The sequence below is a fragment of the Desmodus rotundus genome, chromosome 6 (assembly GCF_022682495.2).
Source record: "Desmodus rotundus isolate HL8 chromosome 6, HLdesRot8A.1, whole genome shotgun sequence".
In the NCBI taxonomy this organism is placed as follows: Eukaryota; Metazoa; Chordata; class Mammalia; order Chiroptera; family Phyllostomidae; genus Desmodus; species Desmodus rotundus.
Window position 1 is genome coordinate 24,903,386 of NC_071392.1, and position 16,577 is coordinate 24,919,962.

The 16,577-nt window shown below is 37.8% G+C and overlaps 1 pseudogene; it reads left to right on the top strand.

Moving 5' to 3' along the window:
• The first annotated feature begins 14,983 nt into the window (after nt 1-14,983).
• LOC112319887 (non-POU domain-containing octamer-binding protein pseudogene) lies at nt 14,984-16,292 on the top strand (annotated as a pseudogene).
• The last annotated feature ends 285 nt before the right edge of the window (nt 16,293-16,577 follow it).

The window sequence follows — 16,577 nt, forward strand, 5'->3', positions numbered from 1 at the left end:
GTGTGCAGCGTAGAGTGTCGGGGCCAAGAGGAGAAGCAGGGATATCAATAAGGAGGCTGTTAGGGATCCAGGAGAGATAATATATGTTTTGAACTAGGTGGTAGTTATCCGAGCACACCAGGGCTCGGCCACATGGCACCTTGACACATGACCCAACAATTTGTGTTGAAGGAAACAAGTTTTTATTAACAGGGTTCCAACCCTGGGGCAGGGGGGCTGGGAGCACTCCAGCTCTGAGCCCTCCTCTCCCACAAGACCCGGCACTTCCCTTGCTCACCAAAAGGCCATAAGCTAAAACCATGCCCAGGAGCTCCCCATAGCCATATCTGTTCTTAAGCCAGCTGTGCAAACAGGTCTCTGTCCCCTTCTGGAATGTACACTTATAGGTTTCAGAGTCTCCATCTACTCTCAGTAGCTCTTTCCTTCACCATCTGGGATACGTTGTTCTCAGTCTCCACGTAATAGTTCAGGGGAAATATGTGCCATGTTACACTGGATCATGGTATAGTCCAGGGAGGCACACGTCCCAAGAGAGTGGCTTCTCTGTACATCCTTCAGAGAAGCAGAAATCTGCATTCCCGGTCACAGTTCAGCTCTAAGCATCTGCCACAAATCTGTGCTTGTTTAGGCAGGTCCCAGCATAGCTCCATCAGCTCTGCCACCATCTTCTCCATCTTATTCCAGACCTCATGGCATGCTCTTACTCCAAGTTGCATGGCTTCACCCTTACACACCAGACCTTATAGCCAACTCCTGTCCACACCCTTTCAGACCGTGTGGCTTCATCTTCTTTCTCTCTCGGGCTGCCCTTTAAATGTTCGGCCTGGAGCTTCCTATGTGACCTAATACCCAGCCTACCCTATGATATGCTATTTTTGCCAATTTCTTCATATCTTTTACCTTCTTTTGGCTGCCATCTTTAGTCAGGGCAAGAGTTCCCAGTGACTTCCAGAGTGGGCATCTGTCCCCTGCCTCTCTCTCATGTAGACACTGTATAAGCTCCTCAGCTATGTCAAAATGCCCCCAGAGTCATGTACACCTGTGCAACAGACCTTTTCCTTCAAGAAAAGCAAGGCTGTTAACTTGCCATTGTTATAAAAAGTATCTTAATGCTGTATCATCCACTTCCCCCAAATAAAGGCTGTGAGGGTTTTCTCCTATTTTTCAGGGGACCCTTGCTCTACCTCCCATTACAGTAGCAGCAAAAATAGAAAGAAATGAGAGAGATATTTTGAAGATAGAACCAAGAGGTTTTGGTAATGCAATGAATGTGAGGTATAAAAGAAAAAAAAGAGAAGTGAGAATTAGAAACCTGAGCAAATGGATGAATGTTGGAGTCATTTTCTGAGATGCGGAATGTTGGGGAAGAGATAAGATGATTTTTGCTTTGGGCATGAAAAGTTTGAAATGACAAATAAATGTCTAAATAAAGATGGCATTGTTATTTGGACAAACGTTTGGGAAGCGCAGGGGACATGTTCAGGCCAGAGATGCAATTTGCTGGTCTTTCGCGAATAGACATATTTAAAGCCACGAGGCACATGAGGTCACTAAAGAGTAAGTTTTAATAGGAAATGCAGAGGAATGAAGACTAAGTTCTGACGCTCCTCAGCATTTGGAGGGAAGAATCCAGGAGAGAAGAGGAAGAAGGAGCGTACTGTAATGTAAACGATGAATCTAAGGGGTCGGGGATTGCGGGCGCCAGCTGAGCAAAGTTTTCATGAGGAGACTGTAGCTGGGGCGAATAACGCTGAAGGGTCAAGTCTTAGTTTCCTACCTCAAACATGTTTTTAAAACATAATTCGTAATGTTTGAAATAATTTCTCATTTACGTGAGACACAATGTAGTAGAGTACTAGCTTCCTTTTATTCCTTGCTGTCATTGTGTTACTTTTGCAAATAATAGGACAATAGCCTGAATAATGTTTTTGAATAAAGAGATGAATTCTTCAGTAGACAAAATGCAATGTAAAATTTGGTATAAACACAAGCAAATGAGAGGAAAAAAAAGAGATATGAAACATGAAATGTGAGAAAAGAGATTGCATACTATATGAAGGAAGTATGCTGGATATTTAAGAAACATAATCATACTGACTTTCAAGTTTTAATCATATGTACCTTTCTTCTAGTATTTATCTCATTTTATTATGTAATGAATATTCATTTTGTAGTTCTTTTGTTTTTCAGCTATGAATATCTTCCACAGTCTTTCAAATAATTCATAGTTCTGAAAATTATTTTTACACCATTTTTATTTCATAAGGGTATTTTATATTTAAGGGAATAAAGTTGACTGCATTTGTCATATATAGATGAAAAAATCTACAAAATTACTTTTATCAGTACAAACTTAAGTTTCTGGTTCTTAATACTGGTAGTGAATATTTCTTTCTTTTTAAAAAAATTTTATTTTTTCATTTTAGAGAGGGGAAGAGAGGGAGAAAAAGAGGGAGAGAAACATCAATGTACAAGAGAAACATTGATCGGTTGCCTCTCATATGCCCCTAGCCAGGGACCTGGCCCACAATCCAGGCACGTGCCCTGACTGGGAATCGAACTGGCCATCTTTCGGTTTGCTGGACAATGCCCAACCCACTGAGCCACACCAGTGAGGGCAGTAGTGAATTTTTCAACTGCTTGAAAGACCTGTTTATTAAACTTGTCAAACAAGAATGAACGCTATTAAAAATACAGCATTAACTGACTTACAAAGGCTAATAGGTCAACTTCCATAGCTCTTGTTTGTTAGTATGTTATAAAATATAGAACTACAAAAATAAATATTTATTTGTAGTCTTAACTGCCAGTTCTACCAAAGTTTCTAATAGGGAATATAATTAAAATAACGAGCTCACAAATATATAAATAGCAGTACATTTTTGTTAGGTGTTAATATTAAATACCTCTTGATACTTGTTACCTCTATTAGGATGAAGGAAGTAAAAATACAAAATATTAATGCATTCATAACATTTTGTTTTCTATCAAAAAGATTTCTGTTATCTCCAACTGGAAAGGTAAACATTTTATTTTCAATAGTTATTTCCCTTTCAATCCCATGTATTGATAATTTCCTTTAGAAACAATTACATCGATGTAATATATCTTGTGATTTCACATATATAATCATTGAGTAAAAATTCCTCTTGTTAAAACACTTTATGAATTTGGTTTAGATGTGATACTTATTGCCACTCTGACAATGAGCATCCTTTAGACTAAGGACAAAATGTATTTAATAAATAATATGCTTTCTCTTGGGAATAGAATTTTTCTTCACAGAATCCAAAGAATTAAAATTATTGCTCATATCTTTGACTTTAGATGATATATAATCTTTGAAATACAAGGGACAGTGATTTTTCAGAATAACTCTTACATTTCTTTATATTATAGTGAAGCAAATTATAACTTGCAGTTCTCAAAACTTCCTATTTACAGTCACATAGTGTAAGGGTTTGATACAAGCGAGTCTTTGTACTGTGGCCTGGTTTATAGTGAGTTCATGATAACTTAGTTCTCCCTGCTTCTCATCTTCTCCTTTAACCCCTCTTTCCTCCTCCTCCTCACCCTTCTCATTCTCTTCTTACTATCATGCTATTTAGTTTCAATACGGTTTTATTATTTTGTACAATCTAAGAATTAATGCAATAAGAATAGTATCCACTATGTATCAAATGATATCATGCCCTTTTATATTTGTATAATCCCTTTGAATTAACATTTATTAAGCTAATGAGGTTGGTGAACAACTTACTTTCCTCATCTTACAACAAAGTATATTGCAAAACTGTCTGTAGTTCAGTAAACATAGGCCAACTGATCTTTTTTAGACCCATTCATCTTTGTTAGAGTAATTCATCTTTGTGAACAGCTTTACAATTTTTTGTAAAAATGTATATCCCAGATTTTTAGTCCATTCTCTTATTCATAGGTATGTATCTTATATTTAGAATTGTAACTATTAGTGATGCTTCAATCTGTCTCTCTCCCCCTCTTGCTCTATCTAGACATACATTTCCATTTGTATTTTCATGTACACATATATTTATTTCTAGATAATAAATTTCTACACGTGAAATTGCTTTATCAAATAATCATTGTATTTTATTATTTGGTAGGTATTTTTAAATTACTTTTCAGAAGGGCTAAAGCCATCACACCCCACTAGCCATGTTCATGTTCTGCATTCTCACTATTATTGAAAACAATCATCATTTAATATTTTGTCAATATTATGGGGAAAAGTGTATCCTTATTGCTTCAATTTAATGTTAAAAATCATTTAAATATTTCATTGCCTTTTAACATGTATTGACTATAAAATGTTTGTAACTTTCACCTGTTTTTCTGTTGGAATTGTTTGTTTTTCTTATCAAGATGCAGGCATTATACATGTTTAGCGTTTAGATAGATAGTTTAAGTTTGTTTACATATCTTTCTAAAATAAAATTTCAAGAATTGAAGTTTGTCAGTAATATCTATATTTTCCTTTGTGGTTTCTATACATCTAGTCATATTAAGGAAAAGTCTCATTGTCCTGATGTTGGACAAATATTCATTTTTATTTCCTGATACTGATGGTAATCTATTTTTACTTTTACATTTTATGTATTCAACAAATATTTCTTGATCACAGACTATGCATTAGGCCAAATTATAAGTGCTTGTAAAACCTGCATTAAAGAAGAAAACCAAACAATGGGGAGTTCATGAAATTGTGATATGTGCTACAGAAAAATCATGCTAAGTGAAATAAATCAGGCAGAGAAAGACAAATATCATATGGTTTCACTTATGTGTGGAATCTAAAAAGAAAACAAACAAACAAAACCAGTCTCTGGAACAGACCAAAGGGATGGCTACAAGTAGGAAGGGGGTTGGGAGGATGGGTGAAAAGGGGAAAGGGAATATAGACCAGTATATTGTGATAAATCTCCAGGGCAACGGAGGAGTACTAGTATTAGAGGAGTGATCCCATTGTAAAGTATAAAAATGTTGAATAACTATGATGTACAGCTGAAACTAATACAACCAATATAAAATTATATACCAACTCTACTTAAATTAAAAAAAATAAAGATAAAATGGAACAAAGTATGGAGATCAAAGTATAGAGAAGTGGATTTCAGTGCCTAGTAATAATTCTAAATAGAATGGTCTAGTACTTTTCCCTGAAATGTGAAATTTTAACACAGACCTGAAGTTTGTGAAGATGTGAAATGGGCACATATTTGACAGATGAAGCTTCTAAGCAAGAGACAGATTTAATGCAAAGGCCCTGTGATCTTTACACATAATACTGTTTAAGAAAAAGTGGAAGACCCATATGGCTGAAATAGAATGAGAGAGGGGAAGATTAACAGCAGATGAGGACAGAAAGAAGATAGGAGTTCGTGATAGCAACAGTGAGGATAGAAGGTTGGAAGAGAGAAATTAAGTCCACTATACAGGCCATTGTTAGGAGTTTGCTTCTAACTATGGATTAAATGGGAAACTGTAGCAGGATTTTCTGAGAAGGAATAATCTGATATTAATTATAGTTTTAAAGAATTATTTTAGTGTTCTCTAAGAACATATATTTTTAGGGACAAGAGTGACACCAGGAAGACTACTTAAGGGGCTAATGGAATCTAGGTGAGAGACAATAGTAGCTTTTACCAGAAAAGTAGCCACGGGCATGGCAAAAGTGGTCATGCTTTGGGTATATTTTAAAGGTAGAAACAATTATATTCCCTGATAGTCTGAATGCAGGGTATAAAGTATATCCTGAGACATCGAAATAAAGAACTGACAGTAACCAGAGGGCAGGAGGAGATAATGGAGAGGGGAAAGGGGATGAGTCATCAAGAGACATGTATAAAGGAGACCGCAGACAAAAGCCAAAGGGGGTAGGATCGAGGGTGGGAGATGGGGATGGGTGAGGTGGGGGGGGGGGGAGTGTTAGGGGATGAATGAAGACAACTGTACTTGAACAACAGTGAAAAGGGGGGTGAAAAAGAAAGACACTGAAAATATCCCAAAGGTTTTTATCTGAGCAACTGGCAGTGTAGACTTGTGAGAACTGAGATGAAGAAGACTGGATGGCGCAGGCTTGTATATGAAGTAGGGACAGTTGAGACATCCAAGCTAGGGCACTGTTAAGTCAGGGATTTCTTATAGTCTGGTTATTTTCTTAGCATAATCTGATCAGATTTATTCATCTGGTCATGTGTCAGGATTTCCTTCTTTTTGATGGCTGAGTTATACTTCATTATATATATTATTTATATCAATTTATGTGGTATATATCACATTTTCTTTATCAACAGATGTATATATTTTAATTTTTAAATATTTAATATTTTAGTATTGTTTTAGCTCAGTTGCATTGTAGTAGTGAACACACTATTAGTTCAATTTTGAAATTTCTTATGTGGTTGTCAATAAATAATATTCTTCAGTTCTTGTGTGCAGTAACATATAACAGTAAACATACTCCAAACACATGTGCACACACTCATACTAGGTCTATCAGGAAGAAGTCCAGCCGTTGTTAATATAAAGAGAATGGTTTTCATGACATCAATGTAACCTGGCAGCCAAGGAGAGCAGACTGGAATGCACATGTGTGAATAATGATGACTTCACTGTACTTGTCAGTGGGGGCAGTACACACTGTTGAGTGAGCATGTGTACTGTGTAATCATTGCATTCAAAATGACTGAGCAAGCAGAGCAGGAAATCTGCATCAAATTTTGTGTTAAGCTTGAATATTCTTCCTACAAACTATTTGGATGATTCAGAAGGCTGCAGCTATGGGCAACTGGTGATTCAGATTTTCATCACAACAACACATGTGCTCATGCATCATGTCTTGTGCAGAGTTTTTGGCAAAACATAAACTTACCCATATGACTTAGCCCCCCTACTACCCAGATTTAGTGTCCTGAGACTCCTGGCTTTTCCCAAAATGAAAATCGCCTTTGAAAGGGAAGAGATTTCAGACCATGAATGAGATTCAACACAATATGACAGGGCAGCTGATGGCAATTGGGAGAACTGTGTGAGGTCCCAATGTGCCTACTTTGAAGGGGACTGAGGCGTCATTGTCCTATGTACAGCGCTTCTTGTATCTCGTATCTTCTTTAATAAATGTCTCTATTTTTCATAGTGCCTGGCTGGATAGTTTCTGGAATGACCTGGTAGACACACACACAGTTTAAAATCACCATTAAGTCATTTCTTTAACTTGTTGCTTAGATGTTCTAATCACTTATTAATTATTTTGTGGCTTCTTGTTCTATCAGCATTACAGAATAATTTTATTAAGGCTTTTTAATGGAATTATAGAGTTGTCTATTTTTAGTTCCATAATCTTTTGCTTCACATATAGTAAGCATATAGTTTAATGGTGCAAACAAAATTGTAACTGTTATGTATTTCTGTCAAATTTGATATTTCATCATTATGAAATACTTCCTCTTTCTCTAAGAATGCTTTTAGCCCTACTACCTCTTATTAATACTCATATTACTTTAATTTGTCTTTACATGGCATGAAATCATGCATTCCTTACTTTTATCTTTTTGGTATTATTAACATTTTATAAACAGTAATCAGAACACTGATCTTTTATTTTTTTAATATATTTTATTGATTATGCTATTACAGTTGTCCCATTTTTCTCCCCTTTATTCCCCTATGCCTTGCACCCCTGCCTACCACATCCTCCCCTCTCATCCCTTTAGCTCATGTCCATGGGTTGTACATCTTAGTTCTTTGGCTTCTCCACTTCCTCTATTATTCTTAACTTCCCCTTGTCTATTTTGTACCTACCAATCATGCTTCTTATTCCTTGTACCTCTTCCCCCGTTCTCCCTCTTCCCCCCTCCCTACTAATAACCCTCCATGTGATCCCATTTCTGTGATTCTGTTCCTGTTCTAGTTGTTTTCTTAGTTCATTTTTGTTTTTGTTTTTTTAGGTTCGGTTGTAGAAAGTTTTGAGTTTGTTGTCATTTTGTTGTTCACATTTTTGAGCATCTTCTTTTTCTTAGGTAAGTCCCTTTAACATTTCATATAATAAGGGCTTAGGGATGGTGAACTCCTTTCACTTGACCTTAGCTGGGAAACACTTTATCTGCCCTTCCAGTCTAAATAATAGTTTTGCTGGATAGAGTAATCTTGGATGTAGGTCCTTGCCTTTCATGACTTCGAATATTTCTTTCCAGTCCCTTCTTGCCTGCAAGGTTTCTCTTGAGAAAACAGTTGATAGCCTTATGGGAACTCCTTTGTAGGTAACTGTCTCCTTTTCTCTTTCTGCTTTTAAGGTTCTCTCCCTGTCCTTAATCTTGGGTAATGTAATTATGACGTGCCTTGGTGTGTACTTCCTTGGGTCCAACTTCTTTGGGATTCTCTGAGCTTCCTGGACTTGCTGGAAGTCTATTTCCTTTGCCAGATTTGGGAATTTCTCCTTCATTATTTTTAAAAATAAGTTTACAATTCCTTGTTGTTCCTTTTCTCCTTCTGGCACCCCTATGATTCAGATGTTGGAGCATTTATAAAGTTGCCCTGGAGATTCCTTAGCCTCTCCTAATTTTTTTTGAATTCTTGTTTCTTCATTCTGTTCTGGTTGGATGTTTATTTCTTCCTTCTGCTCCTAATCATTGATTTGAGTCCCTGTTCCCTTCCCTTCACTTTTGGCTCACTGTATATTTCTCTTCATTTCACTTTGCATAGTTTTCACTTTTCCCTCTCTTTTGTGAACATACTCAACCATTTCTGTGAGCATCCTGATTACCATTGTTTTGAACTCTGCATCTGATACATTGGTGTAGGTTAAGTGGAGGCAGTCTGGCCTCCTCACACAGGTGTCTGGATTACCTAGGGAAGCAGTGTTCCCATAACGTTGGAGGGGGCTGATGTATAGTGTTCTCATAGCCTTGAGACTGGGTCTGATAAACTGTTCTCATAACATGAAGTGGGCTCACATGTGCAGAATTATGTTATGTTATATAGTTTTCTGGTATCTTGCCAGCTTTGTTCACCTCTAGTACTTAAACAAGTAGGGGCTTTTCACTAGGCAGACAAGCAGCTTGCAGCATGCATGGCTCACCTACCCATGAATAAAGGTATGGCCCCATCACTCTGCTCATTTTCTTCCATCTCCCCAAAGCTAGAGTGGACCTGCCTGGCCTTGAATGTCTGCAAAACAGTTGGCTCTCTCTTCATCACTTAGTTCTATTTTTGGAGCTTTGAATTATTCTTTTCATCTTGTTTTTGTTTTTGTCTTGGCACACCTGTTATATTATAAGGGGTGGAGCCTTAGGTGTTCACCAGGGCAGGGCAACCCAGGTCTCTGCGTTGTGGCACTATGCACAGGGGAGTGGTCTGAGAGGGAACAATGCTGGTTGCTCCCCTCTCTGCTGGCTTTCAGTCACTCCCTCTGCTACCCACAAGCAAATTGGACCCTCTGGTGCTGATTCTCAGGTGGGAGGGTTTGTGCACATTCTAGGACCCTGTGGGTCTCTCCAACAAACTCTCCTGTGAGGTTGGGAGTTTCTCCCACCACTGCAACCCCCACAGGTGTTTATAGTCAGAGGTTGGAGGCTTTATTTTCCTGAGCTGGAACCCTGGGTTGCACAGTCTGTCTGTCTCGTTTCCCTGTTATTCCTCTGGGTTTACCTGCATGCAAATGAGGGACTCCCTGGTCCTCCAGCTGCCACCTTGCCATGCGTCTTCTCCACTCCGGCTGCCCGTCTCTGCCCCTCCTATAGGTCTGGATGAATGTTTCTTCTTTAACTCCTTGGTTGTCAGACTTCCATACAGTTCGATTTCTGGCAGTTCTGGTTGTTTTTGGTTTTTAAGTTTGTTGTTGTCCTTCTTTTGGTTGTGTGAGGAGACAAAGTGTATCTGCCAACACATCCATCTAGGCCATCCAAGAACTGGGATCTTTTAAAACAAGAATAACAAACTTTGCTTTTAATATGAGATTTATCCACTTTTTTCTAATGTAACTACCAATATAATTGAATTTAAATTTATTTTACTGAGGCTTTTACATTTTTCATCTTCATTGTAATTTCCACTGTTCACTCATTTTCTAATTTTTAACAGAATATTTGTTTATTTAACCTACAAATTATCACATAAATCTTGACTTATCAAAGTCTAATGCTAATTGGACCCTTGCCTTCTTTCAAGAACCTTTGATTCCTATGCCTATTTACTGCCTCATTTATATGCTACAGTAATGTTTGTTAACACATGTACATGCCTCTAGATGATAGTGTATTTTCCCTTTCCTTGTTCTTTATCTCTTCTTGTAAGATGCTATTTGTATTCATTTTTTTTATTCCTATAGAATCCCCTTTAGATTTTCCTTTACTGCAGATTTTCTAGAGATGTATTTTCAGTTTTGTGTGTCTGAATGTATTTATTTCACCTTTATACTTAATAAATATTTGTACTGGACACAGGGTTCTAATTTAACAGTTATTTTGCTTCATCACTTTAGAGATGTGATTTCATTATCTTCCAGTCTCTACTGAATTGCTTGATAACTCTCAGTATTATTGTTTCCCCTTTGAAGGCAATCGATCTTTGAGTCTGTGGTTGCCTGTGAGATATTCCACATTAGTTCTTTGCTTTTCAGTGGTATTAATATGATTTGAAATACATTTCTCTTTTCTTTTTAAAACCTGACATTTTTAGGACTTCCTGCATTTGTGGCTGTCATTCACCACTTTTGGAAAGTTCTCAGTTACTATATTTTCAACATTGAGTCTGTCCCATCTTCTTTCTCCCCTCCTTTGGGGAATCTAACATGTGTTATATATTTTTCACCTTATTCCTGTATTGTTTACTTTCTTTTCTTTATTTTCCTGTTTTGTGTCTCCATATATGAAGAAATTCTCCATATTTCTTTTTTTTTGAACTGTGTGTCAGACCATCCACTGAATTGTTTTTTTTTCCTTTTTTTAGATACAAACTTTCACTTAGAATGAGCAGAGAAAGAGCGATAAATATAATTTTTTTAAGTTGATGCATTCTGTGCACACCAAGATGCAGAAAAATAACATATTTCTAACAACTGCAACTATCTTCTTGACCCAGATCTACAACCCCATCCTCTCTGAGCCTGCTCTTCTCTGACCTCTTCTTTGAGTCCAGAATTTGTATATTTAACAGCTATACTAGACTGTCTCCCACTATGATACATTTTTAAACAATGGCAAGAGGCTTAACTTGGTAAATATATTTTTCAACACAAAACGATTGGGAAGGAGAAGATCGGACCAGTGTAAGAGATATTTTTATTGTCCCTTTGTGGGGACTGCTCAGATAATGGGAGGGAGAGAAGGAAAGTACACATGTAGCTTGGACAACGTGGAACTGCTAAAGACTGTGTCTCTGACTTGTGGAGGATGATTGCTTACTGTTTTGGGGATATTCACATACAGTTTAGAATATCTGTTTATTGAGTTCTTTCTTAATTTTTAATGCTTTGTAATATTAATTGATTAAAATATCCAGGATCTACTGAACTTGTGTTAGAATTATAACCTGATCTTAGATAGGTTTTATTGTTATAAACACTGGGTCTGGGTCTCTAGTAGGAGCACACTGGTCTGGAAGGACAAAGTTGGAAGAAAAATGTTAGGAGATGGCATGAGGTGACCTGTAGGAAAGGAGGTTGAATACCAGGTAGATACCTGTGCTGAAGACTGAGTGTCTTCTGTCTTCACCAACCTGTGAGTAAGAATCCAATCAGATTGACAAATCTGCTTTCTTATGCCAGTATCTGCCCATGTGGCACCTCCCATCTCATCAGATATCTAGACTGAGAACTTAGCAGTCTTCAGGGAATCCCCCAGAGCTGCCCAGGAATAAGTCTATTTATACTCTCCCTCTTTGATCTTTGTATTGGAAGACACCTTCTGAAGTAATAAAACCACTATAGTTAAAATCATTCAAACTGTGCTTAGAAGTCCATCTTTGTATATAAAAAATTACTTTAAATCTGGAATCTTAAAGCCTTAATTTCCCTTCTAATTCTAAGGTTCTATGTTTCCATGATTCTATGCCAAGAACAGGATCATATGGAAACTGTGACTCTTCAGAATGCAAGTGAATTTAATAACAGAGGCCAAAGAGTAATATTATTCTGCATTGATCCAAATCCTTAAATCCTTGGAATAGATCTACAAGTAACATTCAACTTTCTTCATAAACCTTATTGTTATAAACAACCTCTATCTTCTCTATGGTCTTGATTAGTATCTTGAGTGACAGTGTAAGAAGACAAGACACTTGTTTTCTTGGGTTAAATATAAAATGTTTCAATCAATTGATCGTCAGTTTAGCTGATGTTATGTAAACAAGAGATAGATAAATATTTATCTCAGAGAAAGATACAACTCTGTTTCTAAGGAGAGATAGATACATTAATCAAGTAGTTCATTAATTTATACTATATCTGCAGCTATTTTTTTCTAAGAAAAGAATATATTAACCGTAATTTGGCCTATGACTTCAAATGTCTTTGACTAATTGGATACCTAAGACTTATTATTACTATGAGAGAGATGACCTCATTTTAGCAATGTCAAAGGTCATCTATATGCCTGGAAGGAAAGAAAAGAAGGAAAATACATCAAATGTCTGAATGTCAAGTGAAAGCAAATAGTACATGCATTTATGCTATACTTCCAAGAGAATAACCCAATATTCAACATTAACATGGTGGACTCCAGCAATATTTTTGGAGTCTTGTCTACCACCCAGCAACATATATGATATACTGATTTAAACAGAAATAGGAGCAAGAAAGAGAAAGTGCATGATTTAAACTAATCGTACCATTATTATAAACAATACAATGTGTTTTTCTAGTAAATGATTGTAGTGAGGCTAACCTGGCATTAAGTCATCAAAATTAGTTGAAAGAAAGTGCCTAAGAAGTAGTTTCAATGTCTGTATGTCTCTACTACAACAGAAATATCTAAACTATGCAAGGGGGTTGCCTTTCTTTAGACATTCCGAGAAATTGCATCTTTACTGCTTATATATTGTCTTTAATTTTACTGGAAAACAAAAAGTCAAAAATATCAGTTACTTATCCAATTTGTACTAGCTTCTTTTTTTTGTATTGTAAAGAAATCTTAGCATTTATTGTTGAACATATTATGGTACAAGCAATTTTATGTAACAAATAATGAGAAAACACAAGAACAGATACAGAGTTTTTCAGGCACTACCCTTGTATAATGTACATCCTTACTTCCCTCTCAAAAACTTGGGCAAAAGGGCACACTATACATGGCAAGATCTAATAAGTAATACTTTCTAGCACATTCAGATTCTTTTTTTATTAAATACTTTTGAATTTTATTGTTGTTCAAGTACAGTTTTCTGCCTTTTTGCCCCACCCTCCCCAGCACCCCAACCCTCTTCACCTCCATCCCCTTTTTCCACCCCCCTTATTTTTGTCCATGTGTCCTTTATAGTTGTTCCTGTAAACTGTAATGTAAAAAGACATTTACGTGCACATGGCTCAAAATTAACAGTATTATACACATGTCTACATTTAGGAAGTAATTACCATCTGAAATGACACCTTGAAATAGATGGAGGAAACAATATTTATGTAATGATTGATGGCTAAATAGAAACTTTCTGAAGAAAACTCTAAAACAAAATTGTTGCAGTCATAGGAGTAGGACTCAACTGAACACATAAAGTATATGTAATACAATCTAGCATATAATATCCAGTCAAAACATCCAATTATAGTGTTATATAATAACCATATGCCACATTCCATATATTTCTTCCTGTCAAAATGTGTGTGCATTTCTTGATTGAAGTTAACATGATTAATGTTCTTTCACACCAGCAACCATAACATCACAAGTTCACTAAAGACAAGACCATTTGTGTGTTATTTGAAGACAATAGAGAAGACAGATGGCTGTGGGACTTGAGGTTCAACAATTTACAGCACTTGAATGGCTCTTCTGTGTAAAGTTCTTTAACTTTCCTTAACCACTCTCAGCAACAATTCATCTTTAGGGTGTCCTGTTAGGCAAACTACAGGTCTGTGTTTGTATGTAATGTTATAAAAAAGTTGCTGGAAAAACAGTTCATAGGAAAATAGTTTAATGCTCTCACTTAATCTAACAAAAGCCATTGGCGCTGGAAATGCAACCAGCATTGTTCCCAAGAATGATATGATGAAGGGAGTAAAAACAATGTTGTACAAAGGCAAAAAGCTGTGTGAGATCTAATGGGAGGTTTTAGGGTTTGATCTGTTTTATTAGCATATAAACAGGATCCAGATACCCTGGATATTTTAAAAGATTGTTTAATTTTTTAAAAGATTGTATTTATCTATTTTTAGAGAGGGGAAGGGAGGGAGAGAGGGAGAAAAACATCAATGTATGGTTGACTCTCGCGCCTCCTACTGGGGACCTGGCCCACAATCCAGGGATGTACCCTAGACTGGGAATTGAACCTGAGATCCTTGGTTTGCAGGCTAGAACTCAATCCACTGAGCCACACCAGCCAGGGCTAATTTTTCATATTAACATTATTTTATCATGATTCTATATAAATGAAAACACATACATTTACAAATTCTGTTCCTTAATTTAGGTTAAAATGCTTATAACATTTTCAGTATTATTATTATTTGTTCAATTTTAAGAATATTAACTTTAGTAGAGAATTAACCTGAACTATATTAATCATAACAAAATTTAGTATAATAGCGGCACTGATAACAGTGAAAACACTCTCCCCTTCTTATCCCCTAACCCCAGGTTATTTCCCCCTGAGTAATAAGCAGCCCTAGGTGACACTGTTGACTCTGTGGTCAGATAGAACACTACACGTGCCGATCTAACTATGACGATGGTGATAATGATGTGGAATAGAAACTTCGCCATTTCATCACCATGACTCTGAGGAAAGAACAGTCAGTCAGTAGAGGGATTTAAAAATGCAGAGAAATAAAACCTTTAACTTGGAGAGGCAAAACCATACTCCAAGGAAGCATCACCAGCAGCAGCAACAGCAGCAGCAGCAGCAAAAGCAGCCACCACCACCACCAATACCTGCAAATGGGCAACAAGCCAGCCACCAAAATGAAGGCTTGACTATTGACCTGAAGAATTTTAGGAAACCAGGATACGGGAAGACAGGAGAAGTCTTCGTTCATAAGGATAAAGGCTTTGGCTTTATCCACTTGGAAACAAGGACTCTGGTGGCGACTGCTAAAGTGGAGCTGGACAACATGCTACTCTGTGGAAAGCAGCTGCATGTGTGCTTTGCCTGCCACAGTGCATCCCTTATAGTTAGAAACCTTCCTCAGAGTGTGTCCAACCAACTGCTGGAGGAAGGCTTTTCTGTGTTCTGCCAGGTGGAGAGGGCTGTAGTCATTGTGGATGATCGAGGAAGGCCTTCTGGAAAAGACATTGTTGAATTCTCAAGGAAGCCAGCTGCTCAGAAAGCTCTGGATTGATGCAAGGAAGGCTCCTTCCTTCTAACTACGTTTCCTCAGCCTGTGACTGGAACCCATGGACCAGTTAGATGCTGAAGAGGGACTTCCAGAGAAGTTGGTTATAAAGAACCAGTAATTTCACAAGTAGCAGGAGCAGCCCACCTAGATTTGCACAGCCTGGCTCCTTTGGGTGTGAATATGCCATACGCTGGAAGGCACTCACTGAGATGGAGAAACAGCAGCAGGACCAAGTGGACCACAACATCACGGAAGCTCGTGAGAAACAGGAGATGGAGGTGGAGGCTGCTTGCCATAAGCACCAGGTCATGTTAATGAGGCAGGAACTTATGAGGCATCAAGAACTTTGGAGGATGGAAGAGCTGCACAACCAAGAAGTGGAAAAACGAAAGCCACTGGAACTCAGGCAGGAAGAGGAACACAGGCACCTGTGAAGAAGCAGTGCAGAGACAGCAGGAAGAAATGATGTGGAGACAGCAGGAAGGATTCAAGAGAACCTTCCCTGATGCCAGAGAGCAGGAGATACAGATGGGCCAGATGGCTATGGGAGGTGCTATGGGCATACATAACAGAGGTGTCATGCCCCCTGCTCCTGTGCCTGCTGGTACCCCAGCTCCTCCAGGACCTGCCACTATGATGCCAGATGGAACCTCGGGATTGACCCCACCAACTACTGAACAGCCAAGCTGCTACAATGGAAGGGATAGGGGCAATTGGTGGAATACCTTCTGCATTCAACCATTCAGCTTCTGGAGCTGAATTTGCTCCAAACAAATGTCGCTGTTACTAATAAAATTGCATCGTCTAGTTCCCCAAAACCCTTAAGAGAAGGACCCTTTTTGGACTAGCAGGAACTCTGCCCTGGAAAAGTGTTAGGGATTCCTCCTAATAGTTAGGTCTTCCCTGCCTGTACTACTCTAGGGAGTGTGCTGGAGGCAGACGGCAAGGGAGGGGCAATAGTTAACAAATGAATTCTGTATGATATATCATTTAACCATATCTGTGTGGTGCATTCCTGAAGTCTCATGCGATTATTGAGGGCCTGGGAAGCAGGGAGCAATGGCGATGTGGATCC